The sequence below is a fragment of the Festucalex cinctus genome, chromosome 5, assembly GCF_051991245.1.
Source record: "Festucalex cinctus isolate MCC-2025b chromosome 5, RoL_Fcin_1.0, whole genome shotgun sequence".
NCBI classification, from domain to species: domain Eukaryota; kingdom Metazoa; phylum Chordata; class Actinopteri; order Syngnathiformes; family Syngnathidae; genus Festucalex; species Festucalex cinctus.
The window spans coordinates 13,770,512-13,796,138 of NC_135415.1; the positions used below are offsets into that span (position 1 = coordinate 13,770,512).

Consider the following 25,627-nt stretch of genomic DNA (forward strand, 5'->3'; position numbering starts at 1 on the left):
AGAGCATTTCATTATTTTGACCATCACTGTGTCGCTGACTCTAGTACATTATTTATATTTGCATTATTTATTTATTTATGTTGTTTTGATACCCCAATCCTCCCACACTGCACAGCAAGATCTATTGAGGCCAAAAGTCGATTAGGATTCTGCGCATCTTCTCCAATAGACCCCCCCCTTACCCCCTTGCAAATTTCTTCACGCTGTGCCCACCACAGCCAGCCCAACACATGGCCCCGGCTTAGAGGGTCCTCTTTTAACGAGAGGATATCCGGGCCGCTGCGGTATGCAAAGAGCCTGCGGATTCCTGACACGAGTGGCTCGCCTCAAAGGTGACTTTCAGGCGAGCCAGACAACTGTTGGATTAGATGGGGACGCTCAGCTTTGACCGCTGGCCAGCAGGAGGGATCACAGTCACACGCCCCCCGGCCAAAGGCTCCGCCCTAATAGATCCGATTTAGATGTATTTTTGATTACACTCCTGTTAAATAAACACACGTTTGTTTGAGGAGAGCACGGTGGGGAGAATCGGGTTGGGTGATCTGCTACCACCGCACACCAACTGGTTTGTCCCCCATCTTGAAAGGGGACACCGCTATGGGATGCATACGTCCCGAGAGAGGGGAGGTCGTGGCGGCACCTGTCCCTTCTACTCCGGGTCCACGTCAACAGCTCCCATTTATTTACATTCATGCTTTCGGCCCCCCACCCCCCTTTTATTTTTCAGGGTGGCAAGAAAGACACAAAATTCTTCCATTGGTGATCTGACTCCCTAAAAATACGTTTTGTATAGCCACCTATCTCACGCTTCCGTGCTTTGACTTGTATTTAAACATATATAACCAATGCCTGTTTTTACACTATTATTTAATATAAGATATGGTGTGCCTTTTAAAACTATATTCAATAACAATGTGATATTGTTGTTGTTGTTGTTTTTTAACAGAAGCTAGTTCATTCACTCTGAAATCTGGACTCTTTGAACTTGTCAAATTCAGTAGCATATTAAATTGACAATAAAACGTTTTTTTTCAAAGAACAAAGAAATGGTTGTCCTTGTTTATTTTCAGCTGAAGCCGATTTACTATATTTTGATAGCATAGAGAGAAACAAAGACAAGTTTTGGAGTGAAAGAACTAGTCACTTTTTTCAACTAAAAGTAGCCATACTGTTCATTTCTTTTTTGCCTTGACAAGATGGCGTGCGCCGGTGTGTCGACTCTCCTGTCTTGGCTGTTTGTTGATGGCGCTGTGAGCTACAGCAGCCGTCTTTATCTTTCTTCTTGTCATGTGGCGTTTCGTCTTTTGTGTGGACCCGATTTGGACTGGACTGTTCTCGGCGGTTTGGCAGTGATATTCCTCGAGGGACGGTGTCGGTACCCAGTGGCTGCGCCCATTCAGCGGCATTCCTGCACTAGCACGGTTTCTGTTGGGCGAGTGTCGGAGCCATCCGACTGCTACACCGGGCACCTGCGGGTCGCTTGTGTTTTTTGCGCCAGGAAACAGGCAGCAGTTTTCACAGCCTGGAAAAGTCGGTGCCACTGGACAGTCTACGCCGGTTAGCTAGGATGGATAGTATTGGAGCTGAGGACGTGAACGTCGCCGCTTTGGCGAGTTGGTGTGCGTGGGTCGTGGACTGGATGGAGGTTCGGCGCTTGGAGGAGAGGCAGTTTGGATGGGACTGGAAAATTGGGCCACTTTTTGTGTGTATGGTGCTCATCGCGAACACAGCGACTGCTTGTTTATGAGCTAGCTTATAAGGAAACTTAGCTTGTAGCAAAAGTGTGTGACGTCATGAATACTGAGATCACGTGTCTGATCAACTGCTGAAAGGAGACTGATTCTGTCCTCTTTCATCTAAAAACTGCTTCAAACATCAAAGCGTAGGGATGGAAGAATGTTGATTTATTGTGATTGTATTGTACTGGTGCTAATGTTTTATGTTTGTTTTTTTTGTGTTTCTGTAAAGCGCTTTGTGACAGTTCAGGCTGTTTGAAAGCGCAATATAAATAAACTTGAGTTGAGTTGAGTTAATTTACCTAGGTGCTGCTGTTTTGGTTAGCAACAGAGTTCAAATGTGCAATGTCTGTAATATGAGTCTATGCACCGAGATAATTACAGTCACTACCCTTAAATCCTCACAGGGATAAGGGAGGCGTTAAGTGGATGACTGATTGTGTATATTAGTAGGACGAGGATATACAGTATTACAGTATTTGCCTTTAGGTCAACTTTTCTACTTGCTATTGTGTAGGTTTCTTTTGTCCGAGCTCCTCGACAAACTTTCACACCCACCCTTGTAATCATTCTCAGACCCCCAAAAAAGTCCCTCCTCCATCTTCTCATCGCCGCCGGGCTGATGTTCTCATTTTCTTCTTCTTCTTCTGGCGTCATTGTGTTCCCCATGGCAGCTTGTGTTTCCTCTTATCGGCACTGCTGTTATCAGCGGGCACTGCGCTGGGCAATGGAGATGACCTGGGAAGGGGGGAGTTAGTGGGGGTTGTGCATCCAATGCTATCAGCCGGTGGGAGAGTTCACCTGCAAGTTCGCGTGTTTCCAGAAAAGAGATTCTTTCCTAGTTTTTTGTGACCTATGCTTGTTCATCACCGAAACAACTCGACAGAAATTTATTATTATTCAATTTTCACAATGCATGTTTTGGCCCTTCTATGCTTAAAATCCACGCTAACGGCCAGATGAAGGGGGACGTAATTTGCTTGTGAAGCGAGTCAGTAAGTGTAGGAACTCAATGTGTGCTTGCATTAGCAAGTAAGAGCCTCAATATATATATTTTTTATATATAATATTTAGAATTTATGTTTTTCATTGCTGTATTGTACAAAAGCACAATATTGTGTTTGTTTTTTGTTTTTTTAGTATGAGCTCATTTTTTTACAATATTGTGACCTTTTTTTGTATTGCCAACCTTCCCACAATATCGTAATAATTATCATATTGTGACCCTCATATCGTGATATCGTATTGTGCTGTTTGGATGTCGTTACATCCCTAGTCATTACTGTCACAAGACTTGTGGGAATACGACATACAACCGGGCTCATTGAAGTATAGCTAATAGTGAGTTGTCAATCATTTTATTGGTTATTTAGGTTTATATTGCCTTTATTTTAGTGAGATTATCACATAGTCAACCATGAATTCAATTGTACAGTGTAAAGATGTTAAATATGAGCTAGTCAAACTTAACGTTTTATATCATGATTATACGGGGACAGTATTGTGTACTAAGTTGTTATCCTAACCTGTTTGAAAAGTCACAAAATTTAAAAAGAAAATCCATCATTCAGATAGGCATACAAGTAGACATCCGTGCAAGTTATTATTTATGTATCAAACATGTGGCAAATTTTGTCATTAAGTTCCTTTTAGAGAATAGCAAATTCTGCAAAAAGTAGGTCAAGTTCACCTATCACGATTGTAGTCAATTTTAGCTTCATCCTGAAATTTGACCTAAAAACCTAATATCTCTACCATTTTGTGAGGAGCACACTCTTTGTGACATCTTCATACATTGGAGCCCCCCCTCCCCCCTCCCCCCATGTTAAATTTGTGCCTGGGCTCAATAAATGTTCAGAAACACTCTCCTAGCATACCCTTTTAGGCGCACGGTTTTTGTTAGCTACACGTTGACTTGCGCTGACTGTTTTCAAACGCTTGGCTGTAAACAGCTGTGTGGGCTAAATGACGCTCATTTTGAATCCATTAGCGTACACACCCAAGATTTTCAAAAGACCTGGAGTCTTCACAGCTGGCAGAAAAGTGTTATTAACTGCGGTAACCTCTGTTGCTCGTCCCAAGGCTTCGTTATATCACACTGCATTATTTCTATTGTTCTGTTTCGTGCTATAGTGTGCTAAGTGGCGGATGTGCATTGAAGGAGAAAAGGTGACAAACAGTTCAGTGGTTTTCAACTTTTCGAGGTGTAGCTAACTTGCATGCTTCACTTATAAGTGAAGAAAAACCTCACAGTACACCAACAAAAAAATAAAAATAAAAAGTTTGCATACTAAAATAATTATCTTAACTCTGTTTAGTCACAAATATACTTGGTGTGAAATCTGGGCTTATATAGTTGAACACAAAGCTGCATATTTGCAGGTAACCATGTCAATTATATGAAAGGCAACAGAGGGAAACACACAGGTCGGTTTTATCTTAAGTTATTTGTTATGCCTTCCACTATATGCCACTGGCATAAATTGAATAATAATTTAAATAATACAATAAGAATAATAGTAATATTAATAGTAATAATAAAAAAAACAAACAAACAAATAAATAAATAAATTAGCTGTTAATAATATGCACTTTCTTAACTCCATGATATATTAGATTCACTGCATGCCGATATATATATATATATATATATATATATATATATATATATATATATATATATATATATATATATATATATTAAATTGAACCTTTTCGGGTCTAAAACTATTTCACAACAAATTTCTCATCTTTTTGATGAAGAACAACTTGACACACAATTACAGTGGCTACGATGGCTCGATGTTATGAGCTAGTCAGTTAGCCAGCATTATTTAGCAGTTGCATTAACATTATTGTTGGAACGTTAAAGCTGTTGGATTAATGTTAAGTTATAACTATAATTTATTTAATTTTTTTTTAACCTATCACCATGAATCCACCCCTCATGAATCCTCTCACCTCATGAATCCGTCTTATGTTTGTGCTGTGCGTCACATGACAGTGTCACAGACGTGACAGATTAGCAGAGAGAACACTTTATAAAATCATCTAATTTTCATCTCGTTTTTGTTCATAAACTAAAATGTCCGTAGATTTTAGTCCAGTTTTTATGAAGTGAAGGACATTTTCGTCTCGTCTTCTTTAGTCGACGAAAATACATACTGATTTAGTCCCAGTTATGGTTTATTAATGAGGGTTTTAGTCTAGTCTAGTCTAGTTTTAGTCCGGTGAAAAATGTGTCTTGACGAAATTATTTTTGTTTATTTATTTTTTAATGAAATTAACACTCCGACACATACCGATAATGGAATTTGCGCCTCACAGCCTGATGCAACCTCAGGGGCGGCATCAGAGAGCGCTGACGACAGGCAAGAGAAAGCGCAGGTGTGCAAAAAGCCTCAAAAATGATATGGCATGTTTGATAAGCGGATTCTTGGAATGCCTCGGATTGGTGGCTGTGTGCTTTTGGTCTTTGTCTGGGCGAGGATGAATAGAGAACTCTGTGGCGGTGATGACAGGCGCTCCCTCTCTTTGGCTCTCTGGTCATCTTGACAAAAGAGACTCTGTTGTCGGACACATAGCTGCTGATACAAGCACCAACCCATTCCATGACATCCATTGTTTATTATTATTATTGTTTATCTTATTTTACTTTTAACTCATTGACTCCCACTCCCAGCCATTTTCACTGAAGCAACCCCCTTCGCTTCTGACTGATTTACTGGATTTTGACTAATTTTGCAAGGCCCACAGAATATTGTGTTCTATTGCTATAAAAAACATGGAACCTACAAAAAGAAAGATTAGAGTCTCTTCTTTCAACAGGAAAAAAAAAGTATATGTCTATCCGTTTCTGTTTTGCAGCAATTAGTATTAGAATATAAGTTTCATCACTATTCACAAATCTGTTTTAAACTGTGAGGAGCTTGTTTGCAACATAGCACTGGTTGATCTCTTATACTCTGCTGCCACCTGCTGGACGTTTTTGTAATAACTCCCATCGCTTCAACTAGGGGTGCACCGCGGCCCTGATTTCCTTAATTTTGGAAGATCAGTGATCGGCCGTTCACTTAGAAATTAAAAGATCTTTTCCACCAATCTCAACTCCCTCCTCAGAGGTCTGAAAAAGTCACCCACTGTCCTCTTCTGTTGAGATGACTAATAGGATTTTCATTTTTATTTGACAGAACTATTTCATGTGCAGTTAACTCATTCACTCCCAGCCATTTTCACAGAAGCAATCCCCTTCACTCCTGGCTGTTTTACTGGATTTTGACTGATTTTTGCAAGGCCCACAGAATAGTGTGTTCTATTGCTATAAAAACATGGAAGCTACCAAAAGAAAGATTAAAGTCTGTTCTTTCAACAGGAAAAAAAAGTATATTTCTATCTGTTTCCATTTTGCAGCAATTACCATTATAATATAGCTAAGTTTCATCATTATTCACAAATCTATTTAGAATTATGAGTAATTGAGCTTATTTTCAACATGGTCCTGGTTGATCTCCTTTGCGCTGCTGCCAACTGCTGGCCGTTTGTGTAATAACTATCATTTCTTCAACCGTTCTTTGCTGTTGAGAGGCTGCATCAAAGCTTTCTGTATTCTCTAGCATAAAAAATAATAATATATATATATATATATATATATATATATATATATATATATATATATATATATATATATATATATATATATATATATATATATAAAACATCTAAATACGTCTTTGGGACACTTGAAACATTTAAAATAAAACGTATTTGTACATTTTTGGGAGCAAATGAGTTAAAACAACCCATTTGTATTAATTTGCTGATATTGTTCAATGGTTTCCAATAAAACAAGATTGGAACACTGAATGTAACGACTGCTTGTAAAGAAAATCGGTATCTGTAAAAATCGGGATCGGAAGGTCAGACTTTTTCAAAGATCGGGGATCGGTGATCGGCCGGAAAATTGTGATCAGTGCACCTCTAGCTTCAACCATTCTCTGCCGTTCAGAGGCTGAAAGCCTTATGTATGCTCTAGCATAAGAAAAAAACAAACGTATAAATACATCTTTGTGACACTGGAAATATTTAAAATAGAACATATTTATATGTTTTTTGGAGCAAATTAGTTAATATGATTCAGAATCCAAACCAGCCATGACAAACAAAAATGGTCACAAAAGCACTGATAGGTTGTTTATTGATATCCTATTATTGACTCTATTACCAGTATATTCTTTCCACTTCATTCGAGTGTCAGCATAACTGACACTTACCCATTATCCTCAATTTTCGGCTTGCGTCACAAAGCATCAAATCAACTCAAGTTGTGGCACTTGTGCGTCAAGGTCCCGCTCTAAAACTTCTTTCAAATGGGCCAATCCCAACCACAACATAACAGGAGGGTTAAGGTAGTGAAGGAGCCGCCATGGCTGCTACAAAAACGTTCCATCACTCCCTCGAGCTGGCCAAGGAAAATAGCAACTGCTCACTGGACTGTGTGAGTCACTCGCTAACATGTTAGCGGCGCAACCCCGGGGGACCCTAATGGCCTGAGCGAGTAGCTTTGGTCTTTCATGTTTTTTTTTTTTTAATTATTAACCAAAAAAAGCTGGAGGAGCTGTAAATGGTCCAAGAAGGCGATAGAACTTGCACACGCGATGCATGATGAGAGCTTGTACTCTACACACACACTGGACTGCTATCCCCAATCGTTTCCTTTTTCAAAAAAGTTTCACAGACCCTCTTTGATCCGCACCCTGTCCTCCTCCCACCAGAGAGGCCGCGCGGGATGTGAGCGCAGATTCCATTTTCAAGTCGCGCACGGGTTCCTCTGGGGACTTAGTACTGACCCTTCATTACATTGGAATTCCTCGTGCAGAAATAGGCCACATGGACGACTTGAAGTGCCAATCGGCCTGAGATCCTCAATTATATTAGCAACAAAAGAAACATTAAAGAAAAACAAAACAAAACAAAAAACGGTCAGGTAGTGGACCAAATCATTTCTGGATAATATGTTTTGTTTATAATGAATCAGACTAATTTTACTATGTTTAATAATACTTTGAAACATATTAATTCACAATCATAATTTTGAGGGGGGGGGATCTCAATTTGATTTTTCAAACTCGCCCAGCGCATCAGTCTTTTGAACCACAGCAAAATTATTCAGCACAAACTTAAACTAGCAAAAACTATGCATACTGTATATATGTACTGTACTGTATATGTAATGTGTGTACAGTATATGTACTATATATGTACAGTATGCATGTATGTACAGTAGGGATGTAACTATATCCAAACATCACGATATGATATTATCACGATACGAAGGTCACGATACGATAATTATTACGATATTGTGGGGAGGTTGGCGATACAAAAAAGGTCACAATATTGTAAAAAAATGACCTCATACTAAAAAAAAAAAAATATTGTGCTTAGTCATATTGACTTGCTTCACAAGCAAATGCCGTCCCCCTTCATCTGACTTTTAGTGTGGATTTTAAAGCATAGAAGGGCCTAAACATGCCTTGTTAAAATTAAACAGCACTAAAAAAATAGCCACCAGAGGGCACTAGAACTGCATGCTCAAATGGAAATCAACTCGACTTTTTTAACCGATTTGCTGCTTTTAATATCATGTCATGACGATGACGCTATATTGTGGCAGTTTTAATATCGCGATATCACAATATTGCCGTTCCCGTTACATCCCTAATGTACAGTATATACAATATTGAGTGTATCAGCTCTCCTCAAATAAGGTGCGATTCGATGTCAGGGGGGCAAGTGCGACAGTTTTTTTTTTTGTTTTTGTTTTTTGCCGTACTAGAATAAAGTGTAGTTGCACATCCACTACAGTAGGTGGAAGTGGCAGCTTCGTTATCAGAGTGTGTCAAGGGAGTATAAACAATGTTGTTAAAGTTATTCAGCAGATTTATATTTGTTTTTTGTTATATGTATCAAAAAAATATATATACTAGTGGTGTCAGTAACGGTCGGTGACTATTGAAGAGTTGAGTACTCATACTGGTATCGGTTTGAAAATAGTGGTCTTGAACATCTCTTCTTACAATCTTATAGACTATTTAGTCATGGCTGAGTTCGTTGGGCGCAAATTATTTTCCTCAACTTTGGGAGTAACAGTAACAGTGTATATACACTATATTATGCAGACTATATATGACGCAGAAAAACTATACGTACAATATATCAAGACTATATCCAGCATGAGCATAATACTTTGTTACTCATATTATGTGATTGTGAGCAGCAACAAGAATAGTCCATACACAGAATGCGATACTATGCATGCATTGGTCTATATAAGCTCAAAAGTGACTTTCAAAGATGTAGGCGTGTACACGAAGAGCCCCCAAGCCCACAGAAATCTCTCCTCTTTCCAATCAGCCCGCTTTGCATAGTTGTCCCAGCTTGTTTTTGCATCTCCGGAGGGGTGGGGGCGGACAGGCGGGGTGTGTTTGCCGTGTCTGTCCCTCCTCAGAAGAGCGCTCGCAACCTGCGGCCCCCTCAGAAGTGGAGCCAAATGCCCCCGGAGGTTAGAAGCAGCTAAGTGCTTTGCTTGTCCCATAAAAACAAATCAAATAACGCGGATCCCTCGGGGCCGTTTCAAGACGGCAAAGTCGTGACGCGGCAAGAAGAGCTGCTTTGCTTTGGCTTGGCTAATTAGTTTGAACCTTTTTTTTTTCCCTCTATTGCACATTGATCTCATCCCCCCTTGACTTTGATGCTCCAGGGCCACTTTTTAATTTTTGAAATGGACAGATAGGCAAAGTAAAAAAAAAGAAAAAGAAAAAAAGAAAAAAAAACCCGAAAAAAACCCGTTAAATATTATTATAAGTGAAATAGATCATTTTTGATTAGGAATTGATGAAATCAAATATATTTAACAGATCATTCTCATTTTTATTTAACCAATAAAAAAGATTTAGAAAAAAGGGTTAAATTATATATATATAATATGCAAATTGTTTAAAATAATAAACTATATTTAATGTGTTACATATAAGAATAAACATTTTTTAATAGAATGTATTTTTTAAATGTATTGTCATTTTTAAATTTAATTATGTTTTCATTAACAATTGAAATATTGTTGTGTACATACAGTATTGATTTTCTTTTTTAAAAACATATGTATACTTTAGTTAGAAGTAACTAACCTTTAATTAGGGGATACAATATACAAATATTTTAAAATGTTACATGTATATTTTACAGATTTTTTTTTTCCACCTTTTTAAAAGTTTTTTCACCTTTTTAAAAGTTTCACCTAACCAATTATTTAAAAAAAAAAATGACAGCAAAAATACATGAAAGTAAATGTTGTGATTAATATTGTTATTAACCAATTATAGTTATAAAAAAACAACAACCAACATTTCTGTTCATGTTCCAGGACTCTTATGTAGATGGTCGGAGCGGGCCGTACCAGGCCGACCCTTGATCTAATCTGCACAAAGTTGTCTGTTACCTTTGTATCGCCGACTGCAGGAAGTGCTGGTGTGTAAAGCTGGTTTGATGTTTAACTCCTCGGGGGCATATTCCCCCCCAGTTTCCCCTCATTCTCCACGGTCCGGAGAGAGAACTGGGGGAGGAACAATGCGACATTTGTTGCAGTGCAGCGCACTGGGCCCGCCGCTAAACAAATGTTCCGAAGAATCCCGGTGGCGGGCCTTGCCCTCGGGACCACAATGACTTCATAAACAGTCGCCAGCGGAGGAGCGACCCCCAAAGAACAGATCGCCACTGTATGAGCTCGGGGGACGAATTTCACGCCGACTGGTTATTTTACAAGTGTGCTTTTTGTGGCGGTGACGCATTGATGACAATAAATTTGGAATTTGATGAATTGGGAGGTCGCCCTAAAGCACCTGACCTTTTGCCCTGGAAAGAAAAAAGTGCCCTTTTTACTGTAGTCCTTTATTTGTTCATTAATATATATTTTAAAAAGCCCTGCAATTGGCTGGCAACCGGTTCAGGGTGTACCCCGCCTACTGCCCGAAGCCACTGGGATAGGCTCCAACACCCCCGCGATCCTTGTGAGGAATAAGCGGTCAAGAAAATGGATGTATGGATATATTTTTTAAAAAAGAAAGAAAAATTACCGTCTCTGTTAAGTGCTCCCATCCATCCATCTTCTCCCGCTTAGCTGAGGTTGGATCGCGGGGGCAGCAGCTTTAGAAGGGAAGCCCAAACCTTTGTCCCCAGCCACTTTAACCAGCTCCACTGGCGGGATCCCAAGGCGTTCCCAAGCCAGCCGAGAGACGTAGTCTCTCCAGCGTGTCCTGGGTTATCCCCGGGGCCTCCCGCCGGTAGGACATGCCCGAAACACCTCTCCAGGGAGGCGTCCAGGAGGTATCCGAACCAGATGCCCGAGCCACCTCAACTGGTTCCTCTCACCGTGTCTCTAAGGGAGAGCCCGGACACCCTGCGGAGGAAACTTATTTCGGCCACTTGTATCCGGGATCTTGTTCTTTCGGTCACAACCTCACAGCTCGTGACCATAGGTGAGGGTCGGACCGTAGATCGACCGGTAAGTCCTTCTTCACCACAACAGACCGAAACAGAGTCCGCATCACTGCAGACGCTGCACTGATCCGCCTGTCGATCTGCCGCTCCATCCGTCCTCACTCGTGAACAAGACCCCAAGATGATACTCCATTTTGGGCAGGATCTTATCCCCGACCCGGAGAGGGCACAGCCACCCTTTTCCGGCTGAGGACCATGGTCTTGGATTTGGAGGCGTTGATCTTTATCCCAACCACTTCACACTCGGCTGCAAATCCCTACAGTGAGAGTTGGAAATCACGTCTCGATGAAGCCAACAGCACCACATCATCTGAAAAAAGCAGACACGCAATGCTGATGCTACTAAAGTGCTCCCACTATAATTTATTTAGGGAGAGGCACTTGAAATTATGGCAGGTGTTTACTGACCCCCCAATTAACAAAAGTTGAACAGTTATGCTTAATTCTAAACACAGCCACATCTTCAATTATAAGAGGGTGTGTGCAACATGCTATCATACCAGTTTGTTTTTATTTCCCCTCTTACTTCCCCTCTAAGTTTTAATAGATTATCTTGGTACCCATGTGAGGAGTAACTGGTTAAGAAAATGGATGGATTATCTTGGTCTCATTACTGTATGTGTCAGGGTTCACCAATTCTGGTCCTCGAGGTCTGAGAGCTCTCCTCTCTCTCCAATCGGCCCACTTTGGTATTAGATGTTTCCGCATACCAGCACACCTGATACTAAAGACTAGGATCGCTATCAGGCATGCTGATGAGCCAATTATATGATTTAGGTGTGCAAGTAGGCGGAAACATCTAAAACCTGCAGTACTTCGGCCCACGAGGACCAGAATTGGTGAACCCTGCTGTATACCATAAAAAGCAGCCATTTCAACAGGGGTGTGTAGACTTTTTTAGAAATTGGCTAATGGCGTGGAACTTTTAATCGTACCACAATTTGGTAATCCCTGTAAATGTTGTCATAGTCGAATTTTAGCCACAAATTGCGTCGGACCTTCTTCAAGCTTTCAGCTTGCGAACCTGGCCCGGATCCGAGTCTGGACGCCCACTACTGTAAAGGCATCCTCCCGAGCGCTTCCTGGCACCCCGGTGGCGGCCTCAACTTGGCCCGCCACCTTGCCTTGCCTTTTCTTTGCGCCTGTCGATGGAGCCTCCAATGCACCCTCGCCCCCCCCCAACCTTTCTCTGTGGCACAATGGCTTCCCTCGGCGGAGTTCCAAGAGAACAGTGTTTGTCCGATGGCCGCCGCACATCGGCCTCCCTGCCCCAGTCTCCATTTTTTCCCCCCGACTGGGCATCTGCGGGGACAGTGAGCAAGAAGGAGGTGTGGCTGGATAGTTTAAAAAAAAATTCAAAGGGACACAGAGAGGTGGTCCACGTTTTGGATCTTGACCTGGCAAGATTTAACAAACATATTTTGTCTTGACTTGAGATATTCACTCCTGGTTGGTCACTGTAGGGTTTGTTTTCCTGCAAGTTTGGAGCTCATGTGTCCACTCTGGAATGTCCTCATCCATGCTAAATCTCGTTCTCTGCCAACCCAGGGCTTTTCCTTTACCTTTTTGTCCGCACGACTAACCTCCAAGCCCACAGGGAGCGCACCTCCAGCGGGGCCTGGCCCGCGGCCGGACACTTGATGTGGACATTGTTGGAGCAGCGGGTCCCCCTCACCCGGGCAACCAGGCCCCTTTTCAGCCCTTACCCCTCGCTGTTTGCCTAGCTCGCTCTTTACCCCGTCGTAAGCCCTCTCCTCCGTTATCCCCCCCCCCCTTCACCGTGGGACTGCAGCTTTGAGAGACGGTTGTGTGAGAGACGTGTTGTTTTGTGCTCGCTTGTGCCGCTGGTGGCCGGCTTCCTACAGCGCAGCAAAGCCGGCCATTCACTTCTTTTAGCCCCACTCCATCGCTTCCTTTGACCTCCGCTGGGGAACGCAGCCCTGTTTGATCACATTAGGGGATCGGGGAGGAGCTCAGTGCTTTGACGTTCCTGCCCACTCACTGCTTACATGTGCGAGAAAAAAATCTAAACATGCTTTTAAGATGTTAGCCTTAGCATGCCTCCAGATGTCTCTGCCATAATTGTCCACTTTCACATGCCAAGATAGCTGGCAGTGATGACCACATTAATGTGGCCTAAGATAGGCAACATGCCAAACTCCACCTCTAGAAGCAGTTCTGACTTACTTCTGACCTGGGGCCATTTTAGATTCACTGTGGTTCTATATCTGCCAAAGACCCCAGGTATCGTTTTATGTAAAAATGGCCCGACAACAGTTTAACCAACCACGAGTGTCAATTTAGGTCATTTTATGCCCTCACAAAAGCCATAGACTTAGAGCCCCTGAAGCAGAAAAAAGCTGATGTAATGGGTTTAAGAAAATCTCCTTGGGGAGTCAAACCTCAACCGCCCCCCCACTCTAGTGACACCCCCTGCCCTTCTCCAACTTCGCCCCCAAATATGGTGACTCGGATTTCCCCCTAAAGCAGTCGGAGTTGAAGTTGAGTTTGCAGGAAGAGTTTTTGGCGAGCTTTGCGACTCAAATGCAGTGGTGGCCCTGAAAAAAACCAAACAAAACAAAAACAAAGAACAAAAGGTTTATAATTTACAGATTTATTGTTTTGGCTGGGGGAAGGGGAGCCGGAGATGAAGGCAGCAGAGAAAGAGGGGAGGGCTCTTTTTTAGAGAAAAGAAATCCCAGCCTGGCTGCACACACACACACGCACACACACACACACACACGCACACACACACACACACACACACACACACACACACACACGCACACACACGCACACACACACACACAGAGCACAAAAGAAACCTGTAACGCCTCCAGATTCCTTCTCGTCGGGTATCAAAGACATGCTTTGCTTTAGAACAAGAGACTAGTGGGTAAGATAGCACCGAGCAAGCCAGTGAACCCAGCGCTGGCCTGGCTGGGTGCTGCCAGTTAATCTCTCAGATAGGATTTTACCCCCTCCCTCCCTTCTTCTTCCTCCTCTTCTCCTCCTCTGCCTCCTCCCTCTCTTTTCTCTCTCTCGGTGGGGATATCGCGATTACGGCGAGGCCCTGAATGGAGGGACTTGTCTAACCTGATCACTTGTCAGAGTGAGCACAGGGAGAGGCACCCCAAACACGCAGGGATGGAACTTGGTTGTACAATGAGGGAAGGTGCTGTTTTTTAGCTGGTAGCTTTTAGTGCTGTTCTGAAAGCCTTGTGTGGACCTTGAAACCACAGGCCACCGAAAAATGTAGCCAATCTGATCGAGTTTGTCCTTGGACTATTTCCACAACATTGGTTAAAATCAACCCTGGTGGTGTCAAAAAATAAGATCCTCAGTCCTCATATTAGTTCTAACTTTTGGCTCACATTTTGTCTCTCCCAAGTTCTGGCAAAATCGGCTCTGGTATTCTAGTCATCCTAATCTACATTGGGTTCTACCTTGGCCCATCCTACCAAGTTTAATGGAAATTGGTCCAAGGTATTCTTTGTCATCATCTATAGGCACACGATTTAGTTCTTCCTCAGTCCATCTTATCCAAGTCTGGTCAGAATCTGTGCTACAGGTAGTCTTAGTGTTACCCTGATCCATTTTTAATTCAGAAAATGCTCTCAGAATTTTGTTTCTGCCTGGGCCCCCATTTTACCAAGTTTTTACTGGAAATCCTTGCAAGGTATTCTTCATCTGTATCCAAATGATTTGGTTCTTCTTTGACCCATTTTTCTGGTCTGCATTGGTAGTCTTCAACCACTTTCAGTCCAAAATAGAAACACCAAATATTTGATTCTCCCTTTGTCTAATAATGCACATCTGCGCCGAGTGAATTTCTTGTATGACGCCTTAAGACTATCCAAATAATTTGGTTCTTTCTTGGCCTTAGGTTTACCAGAAATTGGTAGGCCTGGTCGTCTTAATCAGTATTCAATCCAAACAATTCTCAAGTATTTGGTTCTATCTTGTCCCAGCATGTTACATCCTTTCCATCTTTACATCCCTTAGGGGAAATGGGTCCTGGTTGCCTTTGTTATCCTTATCCACTTTGCAGTTCAAATGTCCACAAATCTTTTTTTGTACCTTGGTCTACTACACACCTCCTCCAGTTGGACATCTTACATGGACACCCCCAACCCATTTCCTTAAGACTGTTCAAGTAATTTGGTTCTTCCTTGACTCATGCTTCTTAGTGTTCACTCAAGTTTGTTCACTTGTAATTGATAGTACTAGGTGTCTCTTCATCCATATTCTGTCCAAAATGTCACAAATATTTGGTTCTACATTGGCCCAGCATGTCCTTATGAGGATTGCACTAATTTGGTTCTTGCTAGGCCAATACTAAGCGTACTCTCCAAGTTTGATCAAAATCAGTACTCATGATTTTCTTAGTTGTTTTCATAATTTTTTCAGTTCATAGGCCCTCCAAATTTTGGTTCTACATTTGCCCTTGCTATGAACTTGGCCACACTGTTGGTCTTCAAGTTGTCATCTGTCCAGAAAAAGTCCCATGTATTTGGTTCTACATTGGTCTAATACTGCACATCTTCTGCAGTTGGACTTCTTGTATTACCCCCTCATCCTTAAGGCTACACAACAAAGACAAGTTGGGACAATTGGCGGGTTTGGAGCGCATCCAAATAGCTTCCGTTTACTCCTGTTCCTTGCCACTGAAGTTTTTTTTTTTTTCTCCTTTATGGAGTTCAGGATCCTGCCCCCATCCCGTCCAGTTTGGTCCAGTCCCGTTTCTGGCATTACTCCTGGAAAAGGCACCGGCTTTGTTATTTCCTCTAGAATATCATTATCTCCTCGGAGGGCCCAGAGCTCCTCAGTAGAGAGTTCTTGCCGTTTCCCCCCTCCAGGTTGTTCTGAAAGGTGATCACACAGCCATTCACAGGCAAAGAAAGGGAGGGAGGAGGGCAACAAGGGAGTCAAATATTCACATCTATGACAAGGAATCAATCCATCCTCAGTTTTTGTTTTTCCATAAAGCATTAGCCCTCAACTTTATTTATTTATTTTTTTTGTGATTGATTTCATGTAAAGCGGTTTTTGACAGACTAGCATACAAACAGAAACGAATGTGTAGTACAACTTTACCATTACGCTAAATGTCGCTGTTTTAACTAGTGGGAGGAGCCCTGCGCTTCTTTGCTTCACCGAGGCCGTACTATCTTGGGTAAATGGTAGACGATGCCAACTGAATTGCATTACTTGACCAATCTACTCCATAATTTTGTTTTGGTTGTTGTAATCACAGATAATTTAACTTCACAAAGACTTCGGAGATTATTATTATTATTATTATTGTTATTTTATTTTTTATTTTATTTTGGGGCCGAGTTTTGAAGGCTTCATTGCCTCATTTGCAAACCTGTCGCCACATGTTAGTTAAGAGCGTGAGAAACACCTGTAGCAATGAACTTGTACATTAAGTAGCAGCTCTTTTTTTTCTTCTTGGAAGTTGTAAGCTCTTCTTTTTGTGTCTCATCATTTTGTTAACCTCCCATTTCTGAAGACGCACTCGCTGTTTTTAGTCTTTTGCTAGCTTGTGGGCTTACTTTTTTACTAGCCTATCGCTTGACCCATACACGCGCTCAGAGACAGAGGCAGATGCGCCAAATTTTCAAAACTTCAACTTATTTACCTTATTATTAACATGTTTACAGTATTTATTAGTCTCTCTGTGCGAAGGTCTTCCAAACCTGGTCAATAAATTTGCGAAGTGCTCAATTGCAGCAGTCGTAAACAGTGTTGGGAATAACGGCATTTAAACTAACGCCGTTGGGTAACTCTGTTTTTTTTTTTCTTCCAGAAACGGACTAATCTAACTAATTATTCTCCCCATATTTGAAACGCAGTAATCGTTATTATATGTGAAATGCGTTGCGTTTACTTACTTACGACCTACTTTTATAACTCAGTTTTTAAGCAAGTAATAAGTAACTATAACTAATTACTTTTTTAAAGTAACATTCCCAACACTGGTGGTTAAACATTTCTTTCGATTCAGCTCCTGGTCTTTTTTTCCCTTATACCCCTATCGCCCCCCCCCCCCCCCCCCCACACACACACACACACACCCCAATTGTGACCCCAGCACTCTGACCCGGAAGCGGTGTAGGTGAACACTTCCTGCAGTTCCTGCAGTGCGGTTTGGAGCCTTAGTTGGTTTTCCTGAAAGAAAATAAAGGCAGAAGTGCGTGAAACCTGAAACTGGCGGTAATGCTGGCGAGCTCCACTGAGGCCCAATGGGGGTTGAAGTGGGGGGGGTCTAGATGGTATTGGTGTTCCAACTCATGCACGAGTGCGTGTGCATGTGTAGGTGTGCGTGCGTGTGTGTGCACTGCATTTTTTTTTTTCATTGCTGTCCTGTAAACACCCTCCACTTTATTAGGCACACCTAGTCGGAATGACCTGAGGTGTGAACCCTGCTCGTTTAGCACCCGGCTTTAAGTTTTGGCTTGTACTCATATTGTGCCATAGCCAGTAGGGCTCTCACAAATGGAATCTTTTTGGAATTGATTATCCTCTTGATTATTCCATTGATTACTCCAGGAACACCCTGCTCCCCCCTTTCAGGCACCTGTTAATAGCTGTATTGACATGAAACTGGGTAGATGTACCTATCATAATGGGATTCACAAAAATGTCTCAGGGACCCATGCCTGAAATGTCAAGCATTTTTGTTTGAAGCAGCCATTTTAGGTGAATTCCAGTTAGGGGCTTTTATACTAGATGGGAAGCTAAATTCCGAAGCTTTTTTAACTACAGTAAGGCTGGGGGAAAAAAAAAAAAGTCTACCAAGTCGGTTTGGTTGACCAGAAATAGTGGTTGATGCAAAAATGCATGCGTCGAAGTTATTTTAATAATTTAAAAAAAAAAACATATTTGCGGCACCTGGACCTTGCCGGGTACGCCCGGAACGAATATTTCGGTTCCGCATGGACACTTATTGCTGATGGACTCCGACTCACCACTACTAAGATGCTTCCTAGGGTTTGTTTGTGTTTTCTTTAGACTGAAAAGGGAGAAAATTAACATTGCTACGTCTTATGTTTGTAACAAAACAATCCGCGTCAAAAACGCTAAATAAATAAGAGCTTGAATGAATTTATTGCCGCCGGCCAGACACACGTAAGATGGCGGGTGGCCCGACGCATCAGCAACAGGAAGGCGTCTCTACTTCCTGTTAAACAGAGCAAGACTTCCTGCTACAGACACAAGCCGAGGTTTTTTTTTTCCCCCCTCACTGCTTCAAGTAGCGTGCAGGCATGATAAATTCAGCATTGCCATAAGTAGGGTTATTATTATAAGGACTATTAGTCGATTAATCGTTGGAATAATTGATTGGCAAGTCGATTTTTAAAAAAGTTGTGAGTGTCAGCACTAAACTACAGTAGAGCTTGGCGACAAACTTAGAAGATCATGTCTTGGAGGCTTTGAAGGTAAGGACAAATTTCCATGCTTGATTAAGCGGAAAGTAGTGACAAAAATATTTGAATTTGTCCTGAATGTTCTGAACTTCTGTTTCCATTGACGTTAAATAAGCCTTCCTGTGTGTCAGTAGCCCAAAAGCTGATGTCATGTTGCCCTTTTTCTATGGACAACTAGTTAAGTTGAAGAACAGAGCCAAGATGTTTTTCCCTCTTATCCATAGTACAAAAAGTATGACAACTTTGTGACTTTTGAACCTTCCGGGGAAAGTATCAATTAGCGTTGGCGTGGACTTTAAAGGCGAACTTGCCGCCATGTTGTCCAGCTCCGAGGGTGGAAGGAGGAGGGAGTGCGAAGGAAGGGCAGTACGGGCCTGTCCTCTAATCCCGCTCCAGCGGGCCAAGTAGCAGCAGCTTGCGCCACATTCCACAACTGTGGGGGCTTTTCGGGGGGTGGGTGGAGGGGCAGTGAGCGAGCGGCATTCCTCCTCGGCCGGGGCCATCAAAGAAGCAGCGGCGCTTCAAAGGCCTGTCAGAGCCTAGGTGTTGATGACTGCAATCCCCCCTTACCCCTACCCCCTCCCAGTGTCTACTTTTAGCTCAGCCCTCCAACGCACGTACAGGCTGAGCCAGGTATGTGCCGCCGGCCTCCTGCTGGGGGGCTTAATGCTGCCATTAATCATAGCTCATTAACAAGTGACTCGGACATTTTTTTTTTTTTTTTTTTTAAGGACAGGAATGAAGAAGAGCTGAACTGAGATGCTGCACTGTAAAAGCTGGGCTTACCATAACATGAAATAAAGGAACAAAATGTGGAATATATATTGCTTATTTTAAAACTATTTTAACAGTTTTAACTAAACTAAATAAACATAACTGGCCTCAAGACCCCCACCAATGTCTTAAAGGTGGTTGGGATGTCTTGATCACATTTTATTTTTATTTTTTTGAATCAGAGTTGAATCCTGGCAGATGCTGAGTCCAACCTGACACCTCGGCGGTGAATTAAGATTTGATTCGAGCGCATTTGATTTCTTCAGACGGGCGTGTCCTAATTAAATACAGTACATGACGCAATGCAGCTGGGAAGTTGGTTGCTTAGTGCGCCACTACAAGCTCATCTACAAATAGTACGATTGATTAACTGCCAAAGTCGGTTGCAACCAGTATGTTTGTCACAGAATTGTTCTCACTTGTTGAACTTCTATTTGAAGTTTGAAGTTTTTTAAATGCATCCCAAATTGCTAAGTAAGTACATTTTATTCATATAGCACCTTTCACAGACAAAAGGTCACAAGGTGTTTCATAGATAAAATTGATCACACAGATAAAAACAATCAAATACAAAATTCAAGAAATGGTCAAAAAGAAGAATAAAAACGAAAGCCTTTGGTCTTTGAATGATGATGCGAATGATGATGATTTCTATCAGGTTTTGTAGACTTCATTTGTATCTTTGAGTGAATGAATGCTATCTGTTAGCAAAGGCTAACTTGTAAGGTTGAAAAACATTTTTTGTTGTGAAAAGTCAGGTTGGGTTGACTTTATCCAAGAACTTTGTTGAAGAGGACAAAAAAAACAAACTCATATGCTGGCGAATCTTGATAGTTTTGTGCCACGTTATTTATTAATGAGGTGGTTCCCCGAATGCTTGTCGCGTTGTTCGTCATGCTAATGAACGCACCGTGGCTCCTTGATGCTGACAAATGTATGTATGTGCTCACCTACTTTCCTAAATTGTCCTCGTGCATGTTCAACGCAAAGCTGGGGACCACCAGCAATGGTGGGGAGTAACATGATAAAAATACTTAGGGGTTTGTTTTTTTTTGGGACAACTTTGAAATCAGATCTGCAACAGATCTTGTTTTATCTTAATCTGACAAAGCAAATACTTGTAAGGTGCAGTTTTACAGTTGATCATTAAATTAGTGTTTCCTTTTTCTGTATCTGTACTTTTACATGACAATCAAGTATGATTACTTTTGCCATCTCTACTGGAGAGGGAGGGTGGGGAGTGCCCTTGCTTCCCTCCTCCTCCTCCTCCTTCTCCTCCTCTCCTTCCCAAAAATTTTGGCATCCCGCCCAATGTTGACCTTTGAACTTTGTCGGCCTGTCCTTTGTTCGTGTCACTCCGGATTTGAAAGCCTGAAGAGCTGAAAGTGACACCGGAGAGACTTGAGCAAGTGTGCGTACGTGCATGCGCACAAGCGCGGGCGTATATACACACACCCCCACACACACACACGCGCCATTGACGGTTTCGGGATGTCCTGGCGTAGAGTTAATAGAGTCACAAGCCAGGGACGTCGTGCTTAGTGTTGAAGCTGTGAAGCCTTTAGCCTTGTGCCGCATATCAGGACATTGACATGATATTAAATGTCCTCACTTGTTTGCTTTGGGTGTCGCCACGACGACCGTGCTGCCGAAGTTTTTTTTTTTTTCGTTTGTTTGTTTTGTTTGTTTGGCTGACGGTGGTGAGGGTTCACCTTTGGGACACAAACTGAAAAAGATTCAAAAGTAGTCTGTTATCAAGTGCTTCTTAACCTTTATTGAGCTCATCGCCCACAAACAAAAGTCACAGAAAAAGTATATACATTTATGTCTTGAGATATGAGCGAGCTGATGTAGGCATTTTTTTATATACAAGCCCTCCATAGGCTCAAATTCTTCGGTGGACGTTCTTTATCCTCTGCAAAGAGTGACTAATATTACTGCAGCTTACTGTGAGGAGTTTTAACCTTGTTCTTTGTTTTATACGTGTATTAGAATCTGACTGATATGATTTTTTTTTAGGCCATTACCAAATACTTTGTATTAATAAATAAATAAATGAATACATGAATAAATAATAAATTAATAATACTGAAAGAACGTATTTAAAATCAGTTAAGGGTCATCCTGCTCATTTTCAACCCAAATTATATTGCAAAACTGAAAAAAAGGATATCTAAGATTATATTTTTTGTTTTAATAATAAAAATATAATATTACTCCAGCTTACTGAGGAGCTTTAATCATGTTCATTGCTTTATATTTGTATTAGGGTCCGACTGATATGATTTTTTTTTTTAGGCCGTTACCATTTACTTGGTATTAATAAATAAATAAATAAATAAATAAATAAATAATTAAATTAATTAATTAATTATTACTAAATAAATAAATAAATAAATAAATAATGAGAAAACTTGTAATTTAAAATCAGTTAAGGGTCATCCCTACTGATGATGTGTTGCCGCGATAGCAATCCTGCTCAGTACGAGAGGAACCGCAGGTTCAGACATTTGGTGTATGTGCTTGGCTGAGTAGCCAATGGTGCGAGGCTACCATCTGCAGGATTATGACTGAACGTCTCTAAGTCAGAATCCCGCCTAGACGTGGCGATACCGTAGCGCCACAGCCGTCCGGTTGGCGCCCGGACAAAGGGTGCCCCCTCTCCGGCCTCGCCCAACGCATGTTTGTAGAGAGCCTGGTGCAAAACTGGGGAAAAAAAGGATATCAAAGATAATAATTCTTGTTTTTACTCATTCACTCCCAAAAACGTATAAATACGTTCTATTTAAAATGTTTTGTGACCCAAAGACTTATTTATATGTTTATTTATTTTTTTATGCTAGAGCATAGAGAAGACTTTGATACAGCCTCTCTCCTGCAGAAAACGGTTGAAGCAATGGCAGTAATTACATAAACGACCAGCAGGTGGCAGCAGAGTATAAGAGATCAACCAGGGCCATGTTTTTCCTCACTGTTTTACCAGATTTGGGAATAATGATGAAACTTAGCTATATTCTAATGCTAATTGCTGCAAAACTCAAACTGATAGAAATATACTTTTTTTTCCTGATGAAAGAAGAGACTCTAAGCTTGCTTTTGGTAGATTCCGTGTTTTTATTGCAATAAAGCACAATTTCTCTGGGCCTTGCAAAATCAGTTAAAATTCAGTAAAACAGCTTGGAACGAAGGGGGTTGCTTCAGTCAAAATGGCTAGGAGTGAATGCGTTAGTAATAATAAAAGGGGACCGACAAGCCCACTCTTGGCAAATGAAAAAGCGTACTACCTCAACTATATTTTTCTTAATGAACCTACCCGTCCATGCTCACCCTTTGACATATATGGACTGCCAAACTAAACAGCGAACATGGTGCTAAGCGTTGCGAATCGGCCCCTCGGTCGCCGAGTAGAAGACAAAAGAGAGGAAATGCTCATTCTTCAGAAGAAGCTCAGGGATCCTTTTCCAACGCTTGTGTTACAGGAGGAGGAGGAGCCAGGGCCCCACCTGTAGGGCCCCTCCCAGCTGCTCCCGTGAAACTGGATCCTCCTGGCTTCCAGCTCGCACTTTGAAGTTATTTCCAGTGCTGGGAAAAAGCGAGCAGAGGCAGAGAGGGGTGGGAGCGTGTTGTGCGTATGTTGTATGTTGCGTATCAAGCTTGGGTTTACACGTGACATCCAGCAAGGGAATCATGACCAACTTCCTTTTAGTCCCTTAAACAGAGTACAGAGTCATTTTGAGCTAGGGGTTTCCAAACTTTACATTTTTTAACATGTATTTGCTGAACACGCTAAAAGCAGTCTATGCTAAAAGCAAATTCATGTTGTTTATAATATTTTAGCGTTCACAAGAGTCTCTCAAGCTTTCTAACACTTTGGTGAATAATTCATAAAAGCAATCCAGTGCAAAAAGGACAGTAGAAAATTTAAGAAAAAAAATATAGTAAAATAAGAACATTATTACTTCAAATAAGCAAAATTATCTGCCAACAGAACAAGAAAAAATTACTTACATTTACCTGTAAGATTTAGAAAAATAAGAAAATAATACTATTGCCATATCAACCACAGCGGTCCTGAAAATAGTATTTTTATACAAAAAACAATTTCCCCACAGAAATCTTCCCAAATCCCCAAATTTTCCATGTCGCATGTGTCACCTTTCTTTCCACCGAGCTTGCTGAAATTGGCCGGGTAGTGTCTTTTTCCCGAATCCATTTTGACCCGTGAAGATTGAACAAGTAACACAAGGCTACCAAATCCCTATGTGCATAAAAATACTCTTCCTTAAATGAATTATGTTCTCAAAGTGAGACAAACTGCAGCAATCACGTAAACAACAGAGCTGCCAAAGTACCTTTTTTGTTCTGAAAATCCCCTGAATCTTTTTCAATTAACAAACAAGACGTGTGACATTGTAACGTGCGCAGGGTGTGTTCGCTCATCACGCTCATTTTGCCAGTAAGTTTAAAGGGCTGACCAAAATAGCAGACTTCCTGTGTCTTTTTAGGCCTGCGGCCCCCTGAGACTTTTTTTGTGGGCCTGCTCTTGAAAAACTAGTCTACTAAATTTCATGCTGCCAAGTGAAAAGTTTGTTCAAGATCTGACCTTCTGTGGAGTTGAATTATATTGTAGTGTTTTGTGTTTTATGCTGTCACAAAACTTCACCACCCCACCCACATGCAAAGGCAAAAACACAAAATGGTCGCCATTCAGTATTGTTCATGCCTCGAAGATGTGGTTCAAATATGGTAACAAGCAGACAAAATGGTGGCGTTCACTTTAGAAAGACCCTGGGAAGGGTTCATAACATTGGTAAAATGGCCGCTTAAACCCGAAATGGCCGACCTCCTGTGTCTTTTCAGGCATGGCTTCTTGAGATTTGATCTACTTTTTTTGTCACTAAATCGCATTTTGCCAGTAAGTTTGAAGGGCTAAATTTTCCAAGAAATTGTACAGTATGCTACCAAACCAATTATTGTCTAAAATGTCCGTCTTCGACCAAAATAGCAGACTTCCTGTGTCTTTTTGGGCCTGCAGCCCCTTGAGACTTTTTTTTGTGGGCCTACTCTTGAAAGTCTAGTCTACTAAATTTCATGTTGCTAAGTGAAACAGGCTTTGAGGGCAGAATTTTTTTTTATGATGATGGTGACGGACAGAAACCCAATGAATTCCAGGCTGGAAGATGCCAGAATGAATGTAAAAATTGTAAACGACACCCTCTCGGACCCTCGTGTGTTCATATTCTCAATTTTCCATTCAGTAAATCCTCGTCTGTCATTTTTTTTGGGTCAGACAGGTTGGCATTTTTTACACGTCGGTGTAAAACTCCCCCCCCCCCCCTCGGCTCTCATCTTCAGATTCTTGTTTGCGCTGTAGTCGCTTCACCTCATGTCAACTTGTCCCTGTACGCATGTCCTTTTACGTACGCGCTTGAATGGGTCGCGTCGCCGCGCCTTTAAACTGAAAATTGCTACTGTGCGGCGAGTCACTCATTTCGTTTGATGACGGTTAATTGGAAGTCCAATTACATTAATAAGGCTCGATACCTGGCGCCTGTGAGTGCTTCCGATGGTTTGGCATCGCTGTGATCCTTGATTCAGCGGATGTATGGCGTGGCTTTTTTTTGGCACATGCTTGAAATGTTAAAATTTATGTTGTGAACATTCTTTGCGCCACTGCCAAGGGAGGAGGTAGAAATTATTTAGGCTTTTTTTTTTTTTTTTTTTTTTTTTTTTTTGGCATGATGGTGCTTGCGCATAAGGCGAGGCAGGCGAGTTAAGGACTGGAAAGTTGAACACCTGACACCTAATTCTCACCAGTTTTGTGTCGAAAGCACTTGTCTGACTTTCGAAGTTGGATCAACAATTTGGGCGTCAGTCAGTGTCAGGCAGGGTATTTCCGTTTAATACGTGACACTCATTTCTCATTTGGCTCCAGAATCCCTCGATAGTCTTGAGATTTCATTGCACTGTAACCAGATTCAAGAAACTCGGCGCCGGATGTAGCAAAGCAGCCCCGGAAACATAAATGAGCCTTCTCCATGTTTCAAGCACATTGACATTTTCATTGCTATTACTGTATATTAGGGGTGTGAATTGCCTAGTACCTGACGATTCGATTCGTATCACGAT

General features: G+C 41.6%; 1 protein-coding gene across 3 annotated transcripts in view; it reads left to right on the plus strand.

Moving 5' to 3' along the window:
- Positions 1-25,627, plus strand: part of znrf3 (zinc and ring finger 3) — a 105,975-nt gene that overhangs the window by 38,759 nt on the left and 41,589 nt on the right. Inside the window, exon 1 of one of the 3 annotated variants that reach the window (XM_077521691.1) lies at positions 18,456-18,736. The exons of the other annotated variants lie outside the window; for them this stretch is intronic. The gene's annotated coding sequence lies outside the window, so the exon portion shown is untranslated. Of the gene's footprint in view, positions 1-18,455; positions 18,737-25,627 lie in introns of those variants that run through there. 3 annotated transcript variants of the gene reach the window in all.